Source organism: Neovison vison, chromosome 6, assembly GCF_020171115.1.
Source record: "Neovison vison isolate M4711 chromosome 6, ASM_NN_V1, whole genome shotgun sequence".
Lineage (NCBI taxonomy): Eukaryota > Metazoa > Chordata > Mammalia > Carnivora > Mustelidae > Neogale > Neogale vison.
Genome location: NC_058096.1, coordinates 7188998 through 7210428, shown reverse-complemented (window position 1 = coordinate 7210428; position 21431 = coordinate 7188998). Strand labels below are relative to the sequence as shown.

At 41.3% G+C, this 21431-nt stretch overlaps 1 protein-coding gene across 1 annotated transcript in view; it reads right to left on the bottom strand.

Annotated features, from left to right (window-relative positions):
- KCNJ6 (potassium inwardly rectifying channel subfamily J member 6) overlaps nt 1-6534 on the bottom strand; it is a 273417-nt gene extending 266883 nt beyond the window's left edge. Inside the window, exon 1 of the mRNA XM_044250922.1 lies at nt 6117-6534. The gene's annotated coding sequence lies outside the window, so the exon portion shown is untranslated. The remainder of the gene's footprint in view (nt 1-6116) is intronic.
- Nucleotides 6535-21431: the final 14897 nt, after the last annotated feature.

Here is a 21431-nt window from a genome sequence, read left to right as displayed (position 1 = left end):
AAAACAAATAATTCTAGACAATGTTGGGAAAGAAGAACAAAGCTAGAGGTGTCATCCTCCATGATTCCAAACTATTCTACAAATTGATATTAATCAAAACAGTGTGGTATTGGCATAAAAACAGACATATAGATCAAAAGAACAGAACAGAGAGCCCAGAAATAAGCCCTCACATCTGTGGTCAATTTGTAAGAAAAGAGGCAAGAATATAGAATGGAGAATGGACTGTCTCTTCAATAAGGTGTTGGGAAAATTGAAGAGCTACAGCTACATGCAAAAGAATGAAACTGGACCACTATCTTACAACATATATAAAAATCAACTCAAATTGGATTAAAAACTTGAATTTAAGACATGAAACCATAAGACTTCTAGAAAACATAGACAGTAAGCTCCTTGACATTGGTCTTAGCAATGTTTTTTAGATCTGTCTCCAAAAGCAAGGGAAACAAAACCAAAAATAAACAATGAGACTATATCAAAGTTAAAAGCTTATGCACAGTGAAGGAAATCTTCAACAAAATGAATAGGCAACCTACTGAGTGGGAGAAGATATCTGCAAGTCACCTATTCAATAAGAGGTTAATATCCAAAATGTATTTAAAAAGTTATATAACTCAATAACAAAAATTGTCTGGTTAAAAAATGAGCAGAAGATCTGAATAGACTTTTTTCCAAAGAAGACATACAGATGGCCAACATGCACAAGAAGAGGTGGTCAGCATCACTAATCATCAGGGAAATGAAAATAAAGACCACATGCCAATCAAAATGTTTGATATGATTAAGACAAAAATAATTAGTGTTGGTGAGAATGTGGAGAAAAGGGAACTCTTGAGCTCTGTTGTGGGAACAAAAATTGGCACAACCACTGTGGAAAACAGTACAAAGCTTCCTCAAAAAATAAAAAATAGAACCACTATAAGACCCAGGAATTCTACTACTGGATACCTATTTGAAAAATCCAAAACTTTAATTTGAAAAGACATATGCACCCTTTTGTTCGCTGCAGCATTATTTTCAAAAGCCAAGATATGGAAACAACCTAAGTGTCAACTGATAAGTGAATGAATAAAGAAAATGTGGTGTATATCTACAATGGAATATTACCTAGCCATAAAAAAGAATGAAATCTTATTTGCAACAACATGGATGGGTCTTCAGTGTATTTTGCAAGCAAAATAAGTCAGACACAGAAAGACAAATACTGCATGATTTCACGTACATGTGGAATCTACAAAATAAAACCAACAAAACCTTGTCACACAGATACAGACAATAGATTGGTGGTTGCAGGGGGTGGGGATGGTTTGTAGGAATGAACTGGCTGAGCAGGATTAAGAAATAAAACTTCCACTTATAAAATAAGTAAGTCGTGGTTGTATAATATACAGCATGAGGAATATAATCATAATATTGTATTAATTTTGTAGGGTCATAGATGGTAAGTGAACTTACTGTGATGACCGGTTCACAGTGTATACAAATGTCAAGTAACTATGTTGTATGCCTGAAGCTAACAATATTATACATCAATTACCCCTCAGAAAAAAGAAGATGACATTGTCCTTCTTTATTTGAGAGAAATAACTTTGTGTTATTAATTAGTGCTAATAAAATATCAAGTATGTATATATTCTAGTACTTTATCAGAGTATCATTAGAGCACTAACTATACTTATGATGATCTTTTCTTTATTTAAGGATCTTAATTATTTCTAGAGCTAATTATTTAATATACATTATAAAGTGTATTATCCCATATGGTTGTATTTTATTTTTTTATCTCCCTGAACACTCAAACTACAATTAAAAAGAAAACCTTAATTCGACAAGTGTCTTGATGATTTTTCAACTTAACTACCAATTTCCCTTTAATTGATATTAAATTTAATAATTCTGAAAAAATCCAGAGTGAATCAATTCTCCTTTGATATTTAAAATGACATTTGAAATAAAGGAAAGAAACAATAAATGCCATCTCAATAAGCTATAAATCCAAAGTTGTTTACATTTAAACATCTCAGTTCCACGAGCCTTGAAGTCCCATTACAATGAGTTAAAAAACAAACAAAAAAGCCCTTGGTTTCATTACAGTGTCATTACTTTAATGCTGGTAAAAATATAGTAGCCTTAAATGCTAGCCTTTCCCCCTAGCTTCCTTCCCCTTGTTCTGATGCTCTCTGGTCTCTTTCCCTTATTAATCTACATATTCTTACATATCATTTGTAAGAGTTATTGAAAAAGGGCTTCACCTTGCCTACTTGCCCATATTGATAAGGAGGCTTTATCTTAATTCCGTGAAGATTCACAAAACCAAGATTCAACCTTTGAAAAAAGCAGCACTTTCTACCTATGAAAATCAGTGAATGGGGTTAAGCTTCAATAAGAGCATATTATTTATTTTTGATTGCCAATGAATTTTTTTTTCTATTGCTTATTAAATAGCTCTTCTGATGTCTTATTTTCTTTTATCCTGTAAAGCAGATATAGTTTGTAAGATGGGGGGAAATTTGAGAGTGAATTAAAACATTTCTTTATACTCAAAGGAAATAACCTATATAAGTCCTATGTATTAAATGAAGACCTGGGTCATAAAAGTTAATATACCTTATTTACCGATGCTTAGGAAATACCAGGGTTAGGTATCAAAATTATTTTTAAAATATTATAAAAATGTTCCCAGTGCACAGGGATTAATTTTAAGTCTCCTTAACAAATCTTACTTGAAATGGATAGACTAATTATTTTGGAGTATGCCATTGACTGCCATTAGGGCATAATGATGCTTTGCTTAGCAATTAGCCCCCCAAGAAGAAGAAGAAAGTCCTAGTTTGAAAAATTAGCACCGAATATATGAACATAGAATCTACCAGAACACAGAATCTACCAGAATAAATGATCTACACCTAGATCATTTATATTCCCATCTTTTTTTTAATTTGTGAGAGAAACTGAGCTTTAGAACTCACAAATACATGATAAAAGATCTTTTTTATGGAATGACCTATATTCTTATATGGCTTTATCTTCATAACTAATCTCTACTTCTCTTCTGCTGATAATATGAGATGGAGAAAAGCCAAGGTATAGTTGCTTCAAGTCCTAACAGTACTCCATGCACCATTTCTCTCTACTTTAGATAGCAACTCTTAATAAATTACATCACGGATAAACTTATCAATATCTATCAGGAACTGAAATGGAAGAAATAGTGTAACATCTCGTCTTTTAACCAGGTTTGGAATAGATTGCTTCTGCCTTCAATAGAGATTATGAAAAACAAATGACAAAAAACAAAAACTGGAAGGTATAAGCACACTGCTTTAACCAAGTCCTGAGTGCTCTGCGCACATCACCTTTAGAAAGCAATGGCACAGCCACAGTTGCAAAAGCCAGCAAAGAAAACCAGGAGTGCTCTCGTTTGGAGAGAACACAGCAGAACCAGCTCAAGACTAAACACACACACACACACACACACACACACACACAAGTGCATCCTCAAAAGAGAAAAGCAACCCAGTGTATTGTAAAGGTACTCAGTATCTCCAACCAGTTGCCAAACTTTGACTGGGCTCTGCAATTCAAACCATACCTTGTAACACCTGGATGCTATTCACAAAAACAGTCTACTCGAAATGTGACTGCACCTTCCTCCACTATTTTTCCTCATCTGTATTGGGGGGGGGGGTCTGAGGATTTAAGACCAAAGATGAGGACAGCAGGACAGAGACCAGCTTTGCCCCAGGTGAAGGCAGAATGGCGAGAGAGACTTACCTGTTTTCTCTCAATGAATGCTGAAACAGAACTTGAGTTATGATAAATCCTCCCCTCTTGCACAGTTTCTTCCTTGTTTCTATTAAGAGAAGTGACTCGGTCTCGTCTCCCAGTTTCCTATGCACTACAACCTTGGAAATGTAGCTGCCCTACTCACATGCTGCCTTAAAGATATAGTTACTGCTTCTCACCTACTAGCATACTCTCTTCCCTTTCCTGGAGCTCATCAGTTCTTTTAGAAAGTCTGTCAGGTTTGGACTAAGAGTATTTTATTTCTCTGCCCTCCAGGATCTCAGGACCCCTCGAAAGGATTTGGTTAACTGCTGTCTCACTGACAGGGTGCTCCCACAGTCTTTCTGTCATCTAAGTCCGACAAAAAGTACAGAGGACAGTGAGAGGGTAAGAAATGAATGGACGCTTTTGAAACTAAAGGGACTTGGCTGAAACCAGACAACTCTCATTAGAGACTGCTCTGGGGTGTGTGTGTGTGTGTGTGTGTGTGTGTGTGTACGCGTGTGCGTGGGTGCACCGCACTCCTTTGCTTCCCTGAGGACAGGATCATTCTCCATTCTCAGTTCAACTTGGTTCTTTTGCTGCTTCAGTGTTCTTGGTTTTGAATAGTTACTCTGATGCACCGCCATGCGTGAAATGGATGATTTGCAAGCTTCTCTGTCCCACGCAATTCGTGGATAATCAGATATCCAGATTCTGCACGGGCAAGAGAATCGTTCATTTACAGAAAGTGATCACTTCTGTCACCAAAGGAGCTAATAACATTCGCCGGGGTAGTCAACTGGGAGGTGGGAAACGTAGCGCTTGTGCTCTGGCCTTGGTGCTGAATCCGAAACCTGCTGCCTGAACCATCTCCGTGGCCTCTGGACAACTTTGGGAGGTTTAAGGGTGCGGGCCAGTTCTCGAAGCCCCCTTGAGGGTCGCGGGCAGGAACTTGGGCACTGCTGATACCCTGGGACCCTCCACAGAATACCTGACTGGCTTATTTCTTCGTCTGAGGCTGCGAAAGTTTTGTCCAATGTGTTTTGTTGTAATTGGAGCTGCCTTCTCCCCTCCCACCTGGGTCGCCATGGAGACTCAGCTCTTTCTTTCTCCAGGCAAAATGGGCGAAGCTTAGTTATCTCTGCCCTGACTACAGCAAGCCCCTTTTTCTTTCTAATCAGCTCCTGGGTATCCCACTCCTCTGTTTTTCAGCAAAAGAAAAGTAGGCAGAGTGAGGAGCTAGTAGGGATGTGATATTACAACCTATATGGTTGGGGCTCCCCCGAACCATCAGACTTTGGATAAAAGCAAGCAGGAGACACTCTAAACATATAATGAATTTCCAACTCCTAAACACAGGAGTTTTTTTCCCCCCCTTTCTCTCTCTCTTCCTTTTTTGGAAGTGGAGGCGGGATTCTTTGGAAAATTCTGGTATTTTGTTTCTCCATCAACCTCACCCCATATCTGTGCCTGTTCCTATTACCATGTTTCCTCCTTAAGCATCTCTCCATATTGAGGTTGGTACAAAAGATATACCTGTGGATTGACCCAAGGTTTTATTGGGGTTGGGAAATACTAATGTTATTTCTGTTAAAAAACTAATTCAGGCTTAATGTCTTCATGCACATGAATATATACCCAGGAGAAAGCAAGTCAGCGGATTAGTCTAACCCCCTAAATGCCATAAACATCTCATTTTATCTGAAGGTTTCTTTCCCCTTCCAGTTACAAAACAATTCAGTTTACTTCTAGGGAGAGCTTCCTATTCACTGTTTGTAGCCATCATATCACATCCTTGGTTTTAACTGATAGACAACAGTTAGAAGTTATTGTTTCCCATTTTCTGCCGGTTTCTCCCCACCCCTCACTTTTCCTTTTCCTCCTTCTCATGTTCTCTGCCTCCGTCTCCGTCTCTCTCCTCTATGCAAAGAACAAGGATACAGCTTTCCATAAAGACAATGGGCTTTTCCTAACTGTAAATGACTACACCGCAAGCCGCCCCTACCAGTTAATCAGTGCATTTCTTCTTTGCCAACGTATGTTGAAATGATGTCTGCAATGACTGCCTGGGTTTCTCTGAGCCCGGGGCATGCAGACCCCCTCCTCTCCCCGCCCCCCTTGCGAGTTTTCAGTTGCTAATGAAAACCCTATGAAACAGATTTCCCTTCCGTTATGTAACCGGCTTCTCCCTCGCCTTTCCCTTGACTTGGGCATCATGTTTCTCATCAGCGTGAAGCATGCAGCCACGGAGACTGGGGAGGGGGAGGTGGAGACCCGAGGGCACTGAACGTTTTGCCCAGATTGTGCCAGCTTCTTGCCTTCGAGCAACTCAGCGCACCGCTTACCTTGCTGCGGACAGGGTGGTTTCACTCAATCATGATCTCCTCTTGGAACGGAGCAAGATTTGATAATTGAGTACACGATGGATGGTGAGGGGAGAAAATAAAAAAAGAAAAGGAAAGACAAGCTGGAATCAGATGGTCAAATTTCACATCAGCCCCGGGAGGCTGATAGGAGTCTCCATTCTCCTGGCGGTGCACCCAGCTCTGGGTCTGGCTTCCCGGTTCCCGCGGATCCCCACCCCTCCACCGGCCCAACCTCTCCGGCCAGGTGCGGCCGTCTGCAAACTGGCTCCCTCTGGCCGCGAGAGGAGAGGAGGGCTGGGCGCGGGGTCACAGGAGGGGCGGAGGGGTGTGCGTCGGGCAGGGACGCGGGCGGCAGACCGGTGGAGGGAAGGGTTTGAAAAAAGCAAGAGTGGCGGAAAAAAAAAAAAAAATCCCGGCTGGGAGAAAAGTGATGGGCCACGCAGAGAGACGTCATGAAAGCCGCAGATTCAATGAATGCTCCTCAATTCCAGCGGACGGGCTGAGCCCCGCTGGCCGCGCACGAACCCGCGCGGCTCCGCGGATAAAAGCGAGCGCAGCGCCGCGTGCTGGAGGAAATCGGCCACACAGTGTGTTCCGGAGAGGCAGGGGGCAGGGACGCGGAGGGGAGGAGCGCGAGGTCAGGAGACGCCCACCCACCGCGCATACCCCTCCCCGGGTTGGGGCGGAGGTCGGGGATACTTCACCGGCCCCTTCCCAAACCCGAGCCGGAGCGGAGGTGACCGAACCAAATCCCACCCCTCCAAAATGAAGCTGGAGATGTCGGGGCGCTCCACGCTCGGGGACTTTGGGGTTAGCCTCCGTTCCCACCTTTCCTCCTCTGCCACGAAGTAAGTTATTCCCGGAGAAGAGCCTGGACAGCAGCCAAGAGCCGAAGCTCCGGGATCACTTTGTGTCTGCTGCTCGGAGGGGCTCCATCTTTCAGGTCTCGTGAAAACACCAGAAAAAGGGTCTTGCCTCTGTCTCCCTTGGGCTGAAATTACCGAGTCAGCCTGGACTCAGGAGCTGGAGCGCGCAGTGTGCGCGTGCCCAGGAGGGGGCGCCGCTAGCCCCTGGGGCGGGGTGGCCGGTGAGGGGCCGCGCCCCGCGGAGGGGTCAGTATCCCGTGGATTCCGAGGAATCCCAGCCCGCTGCTTCGTTTAGTCCGTGCTGTCCACAGCAGCTGGGGGCGCCGCCGCTGCTCCATCCCACCCCACCCCGATGTTTCTCGGGGGCACTGGAAACAAAGAAGGAGACACTGACCTTTTTCATGCATAACCCAGCTTGCCTTTCAAGTTAATTTTGTCAGGATTTGGGTAATTGCCTGCTCAATCCTGTCCCTTGATTTTTAACTTGCTTTGTATTGTTATTCCAGAGATCACCTCACATAGCTCCCCTCTGCACACCCTCTTTTTCTTATGGTCATCGCAAACAGTATTTCCACGTTTCCAAAGCTTTTCCACAACTTAATTCTATCCCTGTAAGCTCCATTCTTATGCCATCTTTTCTCTGAGAATAAATCGATTGACAATTAAATTTTAAGAGCAACGAGTAACACTGACTAGTAATATTTTAACAACGGTTTCGTATCTGGCTCTTCTTTTGCCACTTTATAAAGTGGTTTTCCTCTCATAAGACACAGAATTTCTATCTCTAAGATGACCCTATTCTAGAGAAAGGGTTGGTAAAGACCTCTTATTTCCAAGATCATTGTATTCTACATTTATGCATTGTAGTTACACAGCAATTCAGCCCTTCAAGAATGCTGTCTGCTTTCTAAAAATGACTTGGGTGTGGAGAGGTGTTTGCCTTAATTTGCACCGACGGCTATACACAAATCAACCATGCCAACCGGGCACGCAGCCTGTGAGCCTGTATTTGTTGCTGATTTTCCCTGAGAGGCTGTGATCTCACTTGCCCTTACTTCCTTATTAGGATGGTTAATATGTGATTTTTATGCTCCATAGTGCTTATCAGATCTAGTCATTGTCTTAGAGTGGGACTCCACAGTCCCTGAGGAATTATGAAAACAAGTATGAAAGAAGCAGGATTTCGGTGGAAACAGCCCTCCAGCAGTAAAGGAACAGCTCACACTGACTCTAGTTGCCTAAACAGCATTCTCTTTATCTGGGGAGCTGCTCTGGATCCGCCTGCTAATTTTGACTAGATACATTTCAACCAACAGAAGGCTATCTCAAGATTTATTTCTTACAGCACCTCAGACTAAGTAGGTAAGTCCAGAGAGAATAATAACCCCCTTTTCTCCCTTAATCTGAAACTGGCTAGAGTGCTGTGGGTTGCACATGGGCAAGAGCTTGTGTTGAATGAGGCAGATCATACTAGCCTGATAAGGGGTGGAGGGTTGACCAAGGCCAGAGACAAGAGCAACAGGTTTAACTGAATTCATTTATTCCTGAGAGATCTCAGGCAGTGGCTGATGTGAACTAAGTCACCTGTCACTGGTGTTAACTGAGAGGAGTCTCGGTGGCATCTGGAAATCAGGCAAGCTGTCCTTCCCAGCCACGTGTTGCAGCTGCTCTGAGCTTCCAAGAGCCCTGTCTGTCAGGCTACACTGTGTTCAGCATGTCTGGAATCTCTCTTAAAAGTCTGTTTTATGATTTCGGATGAAGCCAAGACCTCAGGGTGGGGGATGGTTGGGTGGGTGCCAAGGGGGGGCTTCTAAGCCTTAGCTTCTCCCGCCTCTAGATAGGTCAGTACTCCAAAGCTGACCAAGATGGTGGGTTCTAGGATTGATCGACTCTTCTATTCGGACGAGGTTGGAGTCTCCCTGACACATCAGACTGTAGCGGGGGCTAGCGGAGTTGACAAACTGAAATATCCCAACTGGGTGTCATGTGCTGTGTATAATCTTGTTTTTCTTCACTATTGATTGTGGCAACCAGTTACAACCCAGTTACATCCCAGTCTAGCTCCCTCACCCACGTGTAGATCTGACCCAGCTTTGGACAGGCTGACCCCCGTCAGCCTGGGTGCTGGGTGGTGGTTTCTGGTCTCTGTCTTGTCTTGTTTTGTCTAAAGTCTGTTGCTTGTTGGATGTTGAAGCCTTCAGCCGGCTATGGTTGACCGTTCCTCTTCATCTCATTTCTCCACCCACCTCTCCCCTCACCCACAAAACCCACACTAAAAGCATCTTTAAAGTACAGAGAAAGGAGTATAATTTCTAAATAATTTATTTTAACTATAAAGGAACATTTGATTTAAAGAGTATCAAGAAACAAATTTGAGAATGATTCTGTTCTAAAGCTCTGCTTCCAATGGACTAGATTGATTCCATCCATGTTTCTTATTGAGGGGATATCCAGAAAGGGCTACTTACTGTCTTTCCTTCTTGGATTTTGATGGTAAATTTTGAGAAACATTCTTTTTGTTGTTGTTTGTTTTATTTTGTTTAGAAATACATTCTTTTTTGTTGTCGTAGTTGCTGTTCAAGTTTTAATTTAAATTCTGGTTTGGGAACAGGTAGCATAGTATTGATTTTGGGAGTAGGACTTAGTGATTCATTACTTATATATAACACCCAGTTACATGGAACTTATCACAACACCCATCACCCATTTAGCCCATCCCCCACACACCTACCCTCCAGCAACCCTCCATTTGTGGAGACACATTCTCTCTCTCTTTTTTTAAAAGATTATTTATTTATCTATTTGATCAAGAAAGAGCAGGGGCAAGGAGCAGAGGGAGAGAGACAGAAACTCTGCAGAGCATGGAGCCTGTCACAGGACTTGATCCCATGACCCCAAGATCATGACACGAGCCGAAATCAAGAGTCTGATGCTCAACCAGCTGAGCCACCCAGGCACTCCTGTGGAGATACGTGTTTGATAAATATATCCAGGTGTAAGAAATTAAGTGCTTTTGCTAAGAAAGGAGTTTCAGATGGTTTTATTTTTATTTTTATTTTACTTGTTTTCAGATGGTTTTAATTCTGAGGGATTTTCATGCTGATCTTTAGCACTTTCACCCTCCAATTATTCAATTATTTCTTCTCTTTCTTTGATAGACTTTCATCTCCTGCACATTTCCTACAGTTACTTTCCTTCCCTTACTTTGGAATTCCGTTTACTCTCTCTACTAATCTTAAATTACAAGTGCTTATAAGCATTTCAAAATTATGCATTTTCGTTTTTGTTCTGTGGCTTGATAAATGAGTCCAATCTAAAGGCTCATTTGATAAATTCTTTCTTATACAATGTTTTATTAGTTCATCATTTAGTAGGTATCTTGCCTTTTAATCACAGTGTCCCTCCAAGGAATTCATTAAAATACAATTTAAGAAAGTCATAATAGCCTCAAATATAATATTTCAAAAGACCATAGGAGGTGATGATTACAAACAATTGTGTAAATTTGTCTTCCTGTACCTCTTACTGGAAATAATTTGGATTAACATAAAATCTGGGCAACATAAACATTGCAGGCCAAAATAAAGGACTTAGATTTGTAAGATGCTTTTTCTGTAGTTAACCATGTGCTAAAATGCCCAGATTCTTTGTTTTAGGTTTTGTTTTTATTTTAACTGACACTCTTAGCAAAGAGGCTATGAGTTGGAGAGAATGAAATAAAGTTCCTTCTTTTGTATGCTACTGCAACTGTGTGTCATCTTCTGTAGATAAAATGAACCATTAGAATTGTCCTGTATTAAGCCAAGATAGCCCTGACCTGATTGGTCCTTGGATATGAGCTATCTGGGAAGGGCATGACTGGGCAAGGAAGATTTAGATAGTCTGCATCTGGTGGCTAAAAACTGTCTGCTTATAGCATTCCAGCAGTTAGGTCAGTAAGCCCTCTCTTGAAGGAAGATCTTAGTGACGCATCTCTCCATTTACCAAAAATGGGCACGATAGCATTACCTATTGCATAGTGTTCCTGTGACTATTTATATGAGGCATTATATAACATAATCCATTTAAAAAGTGGAGCCCACAGTCTGGCATATAGTAGCTGCTTAAGAAATGTGAGTTATTTATTAATGGATGATGCTTGTTAGTTTTATGCTTAAACAAACTCAGGATTTGTTTTCATGTACCTCCAGATTTGTATTCATACAGTTTCAAGTCCCTTTCCAAGTACCAGAATAATATAGAGAATACTTCTTATTGTTTCTGATTAGCTAACAAGTTCAGTCCCTGAATCAATTACTGTGCCTGGGAGGATACTATGGTAGACGTTGTCTGTTCACACCTAGCATCTATTTCTACCCATTTCTGGTACCCTGATTTGGGAATAGGGCACGTTAATTCATGTTCAAAGAGAAATTTAATATCAGACTGGAAGTCAGACATTTCCTGGAATAGGAGGAAAGGAAGGCCTTGGCATCAACAACTTTTTCTTCAGTCTGAAAGGGAAGAGGTCTAGAGAGAAGTAAATGTTCAGTATATGTAATACAGGTAACTCTCTAATAATACAATGTATATAATTCTCTAATTACACAAGGAAGTTAGTTTCTCACTTTGAGGGAAACAGTGGTAAGAATTATCTTTTTGTAGTCTCATAGGAGACTCTGGTAACCACAGATGGTGGTTTGCTTCTCCTTGCTATGTAATTCTCAACAGTGATTTATTTAGGTAGTTCTTTCCTCCTATTTTCTGTTTATTTGGAACCAAAGTGGGAGAAATGGAATATAGAATCAGTAAAAATTCCGAAGTCCACAAGGAAAACAAACATCCCAGCCTGGAAGCTACAGTGATGCTGCAGTTTAGCATGGGATCCATGAAATTGATTGCTGGTGGCAAACAAAGAACAAATCTCATTTGCAACTTCAAGTCCCCAAGCTGTAGTCACACACACTACTTGTATTCATCTGCTGACTCAACACCCACCGAGCAGCAGGAAGGAGAACACTGGTATGTAAGACAATATAAAACCGTAGACGATAGAATGTTGAAGTTCCCTCAGAGATTTTTTGGTCCCTTTTCAATTCCATGAGCCTTTCTCTGACGCCAATCAGAGGTAGGCTGCCTCTAGCACCTTAACACCGTGATTCATTTCCAGTTTCCAGCTCTTAGATCTTCTTTCTTTCTTTCTTTTTTAAAAGATTTTATTTATTTATTTGACAGACAGAGAGATCACAAGTAGGCAGAGAGGCAGGCAGAGAGAGGGGAAGCAGGCTCCCCGCTGAGCAGAGAGCCCGATATGAGGGTCGATCCCACAAGGCCTGAGCCTAAGGCAGATGCTTTCCCACTGAGACACCCAGGCGCCCCAATCTACCTTTTCTTGACCAAATCCAAGCCTTTAACACCTACTCTCAGACTTTTAGTTTGTTTCTTATCTTTGACCCTCCCAGAGTTATTTCCCCTCTTCTTAAGAGGTTCTCTGGCGGTTCTCACATTTGATCCTATTGACTTGTTCCTTCTGGTTCCTATCTTCTCATTCTGTGTCACGCATTAAATAGATTATTTATAGTACCATAAATGTGACAGACATAAACTTGTTTCCCATAGAGTTATATGATCCTTTCCAAACAAATACAATTCAGGAAAGAAATATGATACAAGATAATAAGATAATGGGATAGATTCTTGTCCAAATGGTTCATGAGTAACACGATAATAATAAAGTCTTTAAAAATTTCAAGGACCTTGGGGAAATTACTTAAATTTTTAGACTCTCTAAAACAGGAATAATTATAACACCTTTTATTAGTTATCTATTGCTTTATAACAAATAACTACAAACTTAGTAGCTTAAAAAATACCCAGTTATTAGCTCTTAGTTCTGTAGGTCCCAAGTCCAGCAGGGCATGGATGGGTTCCCTGTGTAGGGCATCACAGTGTGGAGATCAAGCTGTCAGCCAGGTTGAGCTCCAGTCTGGGGGGAAAAATCCACTTCCAAGCTTATTTTTGCTATTGGCAGAATGCCCTGTCTTACAGTTGTAAGACCGAGGTCCCCATTTCCTTCTTTGCTGTTAGCAGGTGGCTCTCCTATGCTCCTGGAGGTTGCTTACATTCCTTGTCATGTGGTCCCTCCATCCTCAGGCCAAGAAAAGGACATAGGATTCTTCTCATGTTTTAATTCTCTGATGACTTCTGCTGCTATGAGTCAGAGAAAACTTTCTGCTTTTGACAGACCCATGTGATGAGATCAAGCCCACCTAGATAAACTCTTTATTTTAAGATCAGTTGATTCGGGACCTTAATTATGCCTGAAACATTCCTTCACAACAGCACTTAGGATAATGTCCGACTGAATAAGGGGAGAAGGTGTGTGTATACCAGGGGCTGAGAATCTTGGGGGCTCTCTTAGAATTCTGCCTACCACATAGCTGCCTCACAGATTATTAGATGAGCTGATACACAGATAACCAGTATATTAAAAACAAGGTTTTCATGGAAACACCAAGAGATACTCATGTTTGTTTGCTCTGCTGATTCATTTCATTGTCATGAAGCGGCAGCCGATCCTGCAATTAACTGAGCCGCCTTTCCCTCCTCTTCCTCCAGCTTCTCTGACTCCTGAGCTTCTGTGTTTCCAGATCTGTGATGACGGATTTCTGCACAATACTCCTGTCACCAAGGGCAGAGACAAGAAGAACTGATATGAGGTTTATTTCATCCTTGCGGGGTTCCAGCCTATGCTTGTGGGTTCCAGACTGTTTGTATGATATTATGTCACTGCTATAGTGGCCACATCTCTAGCTTGTCCTCCAGCTAAGATCATAGTAGTGGCTGCATTTTTCTTTCACTATCTTGTCTTCCCCTTGCTGTCAGCACATTGACAGGGTGGACTTGGACTTCATTACCTGTACAGGAACTCCAATAATTATTGGTTAGAATGGTGGCCCTTGGTGGTACTGTCATTGTTAAGTTGTCATGGTTTTCCAGGATTGTTGAACAAGGGAATAATAAGAGGGGTCCCAGTATGTTCCTGAGTTCAAAGACAAACCTTCTTGCCCATGGTACTGGAATAGCCACTCAGCTTGTCTCTGGTAATCAGGATTGGTCATAACACCCAGGATTCATTTTCCATATGCTGGTTTACTAGCATAAAGGCCAAAAGGCCAAAAGGCCCAAAAAGGCCAGGATGCTATCTTAACATCTAATGCATCAGAGCTGCTACTATGTTTTGTGGCTGGTGCCTTCTTCCCTTGGACACTAGGACCTCCAAACCCAACAAGTCAAGGTAGTAGGATGAGAAGCAAACATAATTTGGTAAAACTCCCCCCATCACCCCATGGGTTACTGGCTATGCATTCTGTGTATTCTAGCTATGGTACCGATAGCACATATGTTGGTTGCAGATTAGGGCATTTACTACATCCCATAAGAGAGAATCCCAACCTCACAGTGACTGCTTCCCAGCTGGTACCATGACAGAGCTTTCAGAAGACCATCCCACCATTCCCCCTACGTGGCTGCTTCCTGGTGATGGGTCATATGGTAGGACAAGGGAAGTCTATTAGCATGAGCCCACTGTCACACTTAGTTTATCACAAATTGGACCCCTGCTCAGTAGGACCCTATGATATGGGTAAGAGTTAGAGATTGTTGAAGCAATGAGGCTTGGTGGAAGAGGTCAGTGTACTGCATCTACTACAAATTGGCTTCCTGGTTCCCCTAAGGCTGGTTCTCTGCGGGGCATAGTGGCTTTGATTAAGACATAAACACCTTCACATTCTGTGCCCATTCATTGAGGCCCATGTATATACTTCTTCCTAGAACCCATTACTATCAATTTTCTAATACTGATGGCACAAATCAGGGCATATCTGTAACTCAGTCCATTTTTCCTTCCACATTACAAAGAAAATTTAGAACACTACCCACATACCTGCCCATGGGGAGATGTCCCTTCGCCACCACCTTTTTGGAATAGGTTCTGTCTGGTATAAACAAATCAGGCTCTTGAATTTTCTTCCCTCATTAACTGATCATAAGAAATTCCTATTAACGGGACGCCTGGGTGGCTCAGTTGGTTAAGCAGCTGCCTTCGGCTCAGGTCATGATCCCAGCATCCTGGGATCGAGTCCCACATCGGGCTCCTTGCTCGGCAGGGAGCCTGCTTCTCCCTCTGCCTCTGCCTGCCATTCTGTCTGCCTGTGCTCACTCTCTCTCCCTCTCTCTGACAAATAAATAAAATCTTAAAAAAAAAATTCTTATTAAGTCATAAACATGTGTTGATGGATAAAAAGCATAGCACTAGAATCAATAAACTTCTGGCCAACTTCCTTTTGCAGTTTACTTGGAACTTCCATTCTGTTTCAACCCCAAGTCCTATTTGCCTATGCTAGATTGTTATACTAATGGCTCCCAGTGGAACATGTCTCTGGGTGTCCAAACTCTTGTGTTGTCCCCTGTCACACTGACTGTCCTTGGGCAAGTATCTTGCATTAGTTAATGGGATATCATCAAATATGATAAATATTTGTGTGCTGGGGTTAATTCTCTTCTTGGAACCTGAGACTGCATGTGAGGAAACCATGTCTGGCCTCCCTGAGCATGAACGACCACAGTGAGAGAGACCTGAATTTCTCAGCTGTCTCCGTTGAGCCCAGGCCCCAGCTAGCCCTTCAGCTTAAAAACTAAGGAAAAGCCAGCATGAGAACCAACCATAATAAATCAACAGAACATAAAAAATATTAAACTACTGTGTTATTTTTGAATGAAACCTCAGGTTCTGGGATGGTTATTATTCAGTGATGGATAACTGAGAGAAAAGTCCGTACCTAGTAGTGGGGGGCTTCTGTAATAAAAACCCAAAACATGAAGGATCGACTTTAGGGCCAGGCAGTGAGCACAGATTGGGAGGTAAGGAAACTGCCATTGGAGACGGGGAAGTGTGCAATTGAAGGCTTATAGTAGTAAGGCAATTTGCAAAGCTGTCACCAGTAGTAGCTTGTGAGACAGAAAATGTACCTGATCTCAAGGATCTTGCTAAGGAGATTTCCAAGTAGAATATTGAAAACACCCATGGCTTCTTCAGTTGTATATAATTTAGGGGAAATTCAAGAGACAGAATCTGCTGGTTGGAAGAGAAAACAGTTTCTCCCCTCTAGTCTTTCCTACCAGCAAATAAATCTCAAACTAAGGACTAGTCACAGGGCAGAGATCTAATGAAGGGTATAGTTGTAGGACTCTGAAAAATGTAAGATGGTGCATAGTTGCTTCAGGTGGCAGAAGAGCTTTTTAAATAGCTCAAAGGCATAATCCTCCAGCAGTTGTACATGAAGCTCAAAGTAGAGGGATCCGTCTTGAAAGAAATTATGGTTTTAGCTTGGGGTATACGGTGAATCACAATAGCTCTATAGAAAGTTCATAATGTGTTTTTTTATATATATAAAGATTTTATTTATTTATTTGTCAGAGAGAGAGAGAGGAAGAGAGAAACACAAACAGGGGGAGGGGCAGGCAGAGAGAGAAGCAGGCTTTCCATGGAGCAGGGACCCTGATACAGGACTTGATCCCAGGACCCTAGGATTATGACCTGAGGTGGAAGCAGATGCTTATCCTACCGAGCCACCAAGGTGTCCCACTCATAATGTTTTTACAGGGTTTTGCCAACTTGAACTAAATGAGACAGAGTAAATTCAGAATAAAGAGGCTCCAAATCCCCCAGCTTTCTAGGGCAGGAAACAGGCTGAAAGAGCTATTCATGTGCAAATATGAGATGTTTCTTATGGAGGGAGGCAATGGTCTGTGAGAGGACAAAGCTGAGACCTCTTGAGAAAGCCAAGAATGATGAAGAATTGCCATTTTAATCATGGAAAGTTTCTTGTCTTTAGGAAATCCTAACATGTCTCTGGATGTATTTCAGAATCACTGTGGACCAATGACTGTTAGATGTCTCTCTCCTTACTACTCTTCACCACTTCATACATATGGCTTCATGGGGGAATTCCACATGGTCAATCTTCCACAGCCTCTCCATCTTACCCTCCAACCCAATGATTCTTGTATTTCCATATGCAAAATATATTCATCCCTTCCAAGACTCCTAAAGTCTCATGCAATCATGTCATTAGGCGAAAGGCCAATGATCTATTTATCTGCATTAACTTAAGATATAGACAAGAAAATACATCTGCAACTTGAGCTGGCATCACCCTGAACAGACCGCTACCTGAGGTCTATCCTTGGGGGCCCAAGCATCCCCCATCAGCCTATCTGGAGCCTGAAAGTTTGAGGAGCAATACTAACATCTGGCTGATGTTAAACCCCATGGTGAATGACTCAAGCTCAGGAAATGCACTAATGGTAAGAGTAGCATCAACTCTTTTGGCAACTTACTTGGGAAGATATCTTGTACTTTCCATTGGACCCATTATATTGTTACACCAATAGTCCACGTAAACCCTACCATGCCTTCCACAGGTAAAACCAGTGGAAAGGCACAGCAATGCATAGGTGGTAAAGTGCCATTTGCATTTTACAATGAAATGCTGATATAAACATCAGGTTTTGGATGGTTCAGTGGATCAGCTAACACTCAATGAGGGATGGCTTGAGTTGCATGGTCACTTGGTGATCTATGGTAGACATTCTATCTTTACTAGAGCTCAAAATCAAGCAAAGAGTTGCTTGTCAAATGGGAAAATTCTGTTAGCAGAAGGGAGCATAGATTTGCTCCTACAGCCTAAGTGTATATGCTGTGACTTTCCAGTAGGAACTTTCCAGTCTACATGTACTTCCTTGTTTGATGCTTGTAGCCACACTGTGGAGTCCTTCCTCAAAAAGCCTGACTGCCGCCTCTCCATCAAGGGGCTCCAGGTCCATAGTTGACTTAGGTCTGGGAACTGGCAAGAGACTGTGAATCTCCACAAAGGTAACTTGAGATAGGACTAGACCCACCCTAAGGAATGGAGTTTTGCTGATTTTATAAGCAGAGCAGTAACCTTAGGAAGAAGTACTGACTTCATTTCTAGGGATGCCGTAACTGGTCAGATCCCTGCAGGCCAAAACATTGACCACCACCAGGTTCCCGAGGCTTATAATGGAATGGGAGTTAAGGTTATGGCTTCCAAAGCATTATTATTTCAACGTAAATTTATGATTTATTTGATTTATATTGGATTTTTTATTATTAATGTTCCAGGAACTCTGGTCTCAGTCAAAACAGAAGGAATCTTGGAATAAACAGTTCTTAATTATAAAATGACTAACTTGTAGGCCAAAAAAAAAAAAAAAGAGTTACAAATATCAGGAGACAAATATCAGGATGTGGGTAATTAATTCTATTATAGTAATACTGGAAAAGTTGAGGTTTTGGGGGATGTCAGATTCACACAGCTACAAAAGCAGCTAGACCTTTGCTCTTGGCAGGTCAGTCTTTACAAGTGGCCTTGCTATTTGTTTGTTTCTTTATTTCTATATTTATTTGTTTTTGCTTTATTAGGCTTTCTGTCACATAATGGAGGGAAAAGGATAAAGCTCTTGCTTCCTTTCTATAAGCACATTTCTTAACTTAGAGGGGAACACTAAAGAGTATTCAAACTATAATTATTGATGAATAAACTCAGACAGATAGGAGTACCTTATAATAATGAAAATAATTTTGGAACACATTTCTTTGGAGGAAAGTGAGAAGGAAACTCTCCACTCTCCATTCTTTTACATAACTATTTTTAAGCCAAGTTAAATATGAAGTAAATTGCTTAAGAGTGAAGTGCCCAGTGGACTGAGGCTTGCATCATTAAATGACTTTCCCTCATCCCTGGCTTGCAAAGATCTAGAAACCAGGACTGAGTCAAGCATGTGTCTTGTTGGAGTAGCCCTACAGCTGAAGACCTCAGACTTCATAATGTCACTGTCCCAGCGACAAAGAGTCTGTCCAACTCCTGGAGAAAGCATAAAATGATCTTTCTACTTTTTATTTCTCTTCTGATTCATGTCTTTTTTCTTTAGACAATGACTTCACAGCTAGAGGTATATGATTTTATTTGAAACATTGTTAGCCATAAACCACTGGATTTACAGAAATGAGGAATTCTAGTTTTTATTACTTTTTCCTTGAAATAAAACAAATCTTACACTGTTCTGTTACCTTTAATGACAAATTTCTTGGAACAGCAAAGAACTTAGAGCTATTAATCAGTCTGCTGAAATATTCATGGTGTTTAGGGTGAAAAAAACATACTTGGAGGATGTGTTTTTAAGCAGCTCTGTGTTCCAGGTAATTTAAAAAAAGCAACACAGTTAAAAAACAAACAAACCACACAAATGTATCAGAAAGTTCCCCAACCCCTTAAGCTATTGACTGCAATCCGTTGGGTAATATTTTAAGGTGAAATTTAGGTACTGTTATAATGTTATATTTTTAACTGAATTAATAGCACACCTTTTCCTTCTCTCCAATTAGGACTGTGGAGAACTAAGGTCCTTGGGGGAAAAAAAAAGCCATTATTAGAAAGGTCCTTTTAAGGATGTATGTTGTGTGCTAAGGGAATAGCCATATACCATGGATGTGGATCTATTCTTACTCTGCAAAACCCCAGATGGAAATCAACTTCATGATTTCAGAGAAGGAAATCTTTCAGATTTCTAGACAACTGCCTTCCACACTAGGTGTTAGTATTAGCCCTGAGGATGTGTGTTTGCCTCAAAGAAAGGGGTGTGTGTTGAAGGTGGGGTGGTATTGCTGTAATATATAGATGCCTATGATAGAAGCAAGTATGCCTGCATCTTGAGCTGGCACCACCCTAAATAGATCCCTCCCTGAGGTCTATCTTTGGGGGCCTAAGCATCCCCAATCAGCCTATCTGGAACCTGGAAGTTTGAGAAGCAATGCTAGCATCTGGTTGATACTAAACCCCAGGGTGAATGACTCAAGCTCAGGAAATGCACTAATGGTAACAGAGGAATTGATGTTCTGCCTAACTTTGTGTATTAGGTGGTGAGTCCTTCTGGGTAGGGCTGATGTTCTTCACTAGGTAGGAAGAGATTTAAAAGGGAAAAGTCTGGCAAGAATTTTTGGAGGGAGGCACTTTTCTGATGGCAGATGAACCAGCTGGGGCACACTTATGATGTCTCTGTTGTGAGCAAAACGTACGTGCTTTCCCTGTGAATTCGGAAAAGTCTAATTTAGCCCCTAACTTCCTCCTTTCCGCCCCGTGTGTGGTATTTTCTTTTGTAAAATTTTCCAACATTTCAATAGAGATTCATATGTGCTCACACAGGCATCTCAGGCTTAGGCAGATGGAAGTGCTCTTTGATCATGAAAATGGTGGACTGTACTACCTCTTTTGACGACTGTGGAGGAGCAGGGGACAGTTATCATTCTCCTGGTCGTCCTATCACATCAGATCATTCTCCTGGTCTCAATAGTGAACCTGCAGTGCTCAGGGACAGCTTTCAAATGGACAGCTCAAGAGAGTTTGAGACTTAGCCTTCTGCATTCCAGCCCAGACATATGAAGACAAAGGAAAGAAAATATCTCTTTTTTCTTTTCTATGGGGTTGAGAGTGGGAAGCAGATTGCCTGATGTCTGGGTTCTATCTAGCGTAAGTGAATCGACTGGCTACTGTTGCAAAAGAAACTAATTAATGCTGATAAATGTATGCATAGGTCAGAAAAAAACTCAGTTGGACAAATTTATAAACCTTTGTAAATAGAAGATGTATTGCAACATTTATGTATATGTCCTTAATTAACAGTGCATAATCATCATGTCAAACTGAGTTAAGTTTGAGTGTGGATTTTTATTTGTTATTTTTTATTATTTATTTATTTTGAGTGTGGGTTTTTACTGTTGAGCTAGATGGCAAGGCATTGTGGCTTTTTAAATATGGAATGATTATAGCTGTGCTAAAAGATACAACATATATCAATATCACCGGGCTAAGCTTTCAATTAAGTAAAATGTTATCCCTTCTAAAGAGAATTTTATTTATTACTTTTATATTATTTATTTATTATTTATTTCATTTATTATTTTTCTAAAGAAAGTGTTAATAAATTTGAATTCATTGAAATTAAAATAGTTTCCCCTTGGAAAGTCTCTATTAACAAAAATAAAAAGACAAGCCGTAGACTAGAAAAAGTTCTTGTAAAATATTTATATGCCACCTACCAATCCACAAGGGTCTGCCTCTTTCTTTGATCTCCCCTTACCTTCGTTACAGGGGCCAGTTTGCAAACCAACAATTATACCGAGTAATATTTTGTGGTCACAACATAGGTCAAAAATCAAGATGAGGAAGGGAGAGATCTGGGAAAGCCCCTCCCCCCATTTGGAAATAATAAAATAAATGAATATGTAAATATAACAAAATTTGTAGGTTGTAGCTAAATTAGATCTCAGTGAGAAAACAAGTTTAGAAAAGAAGAAAACTCAAAATCA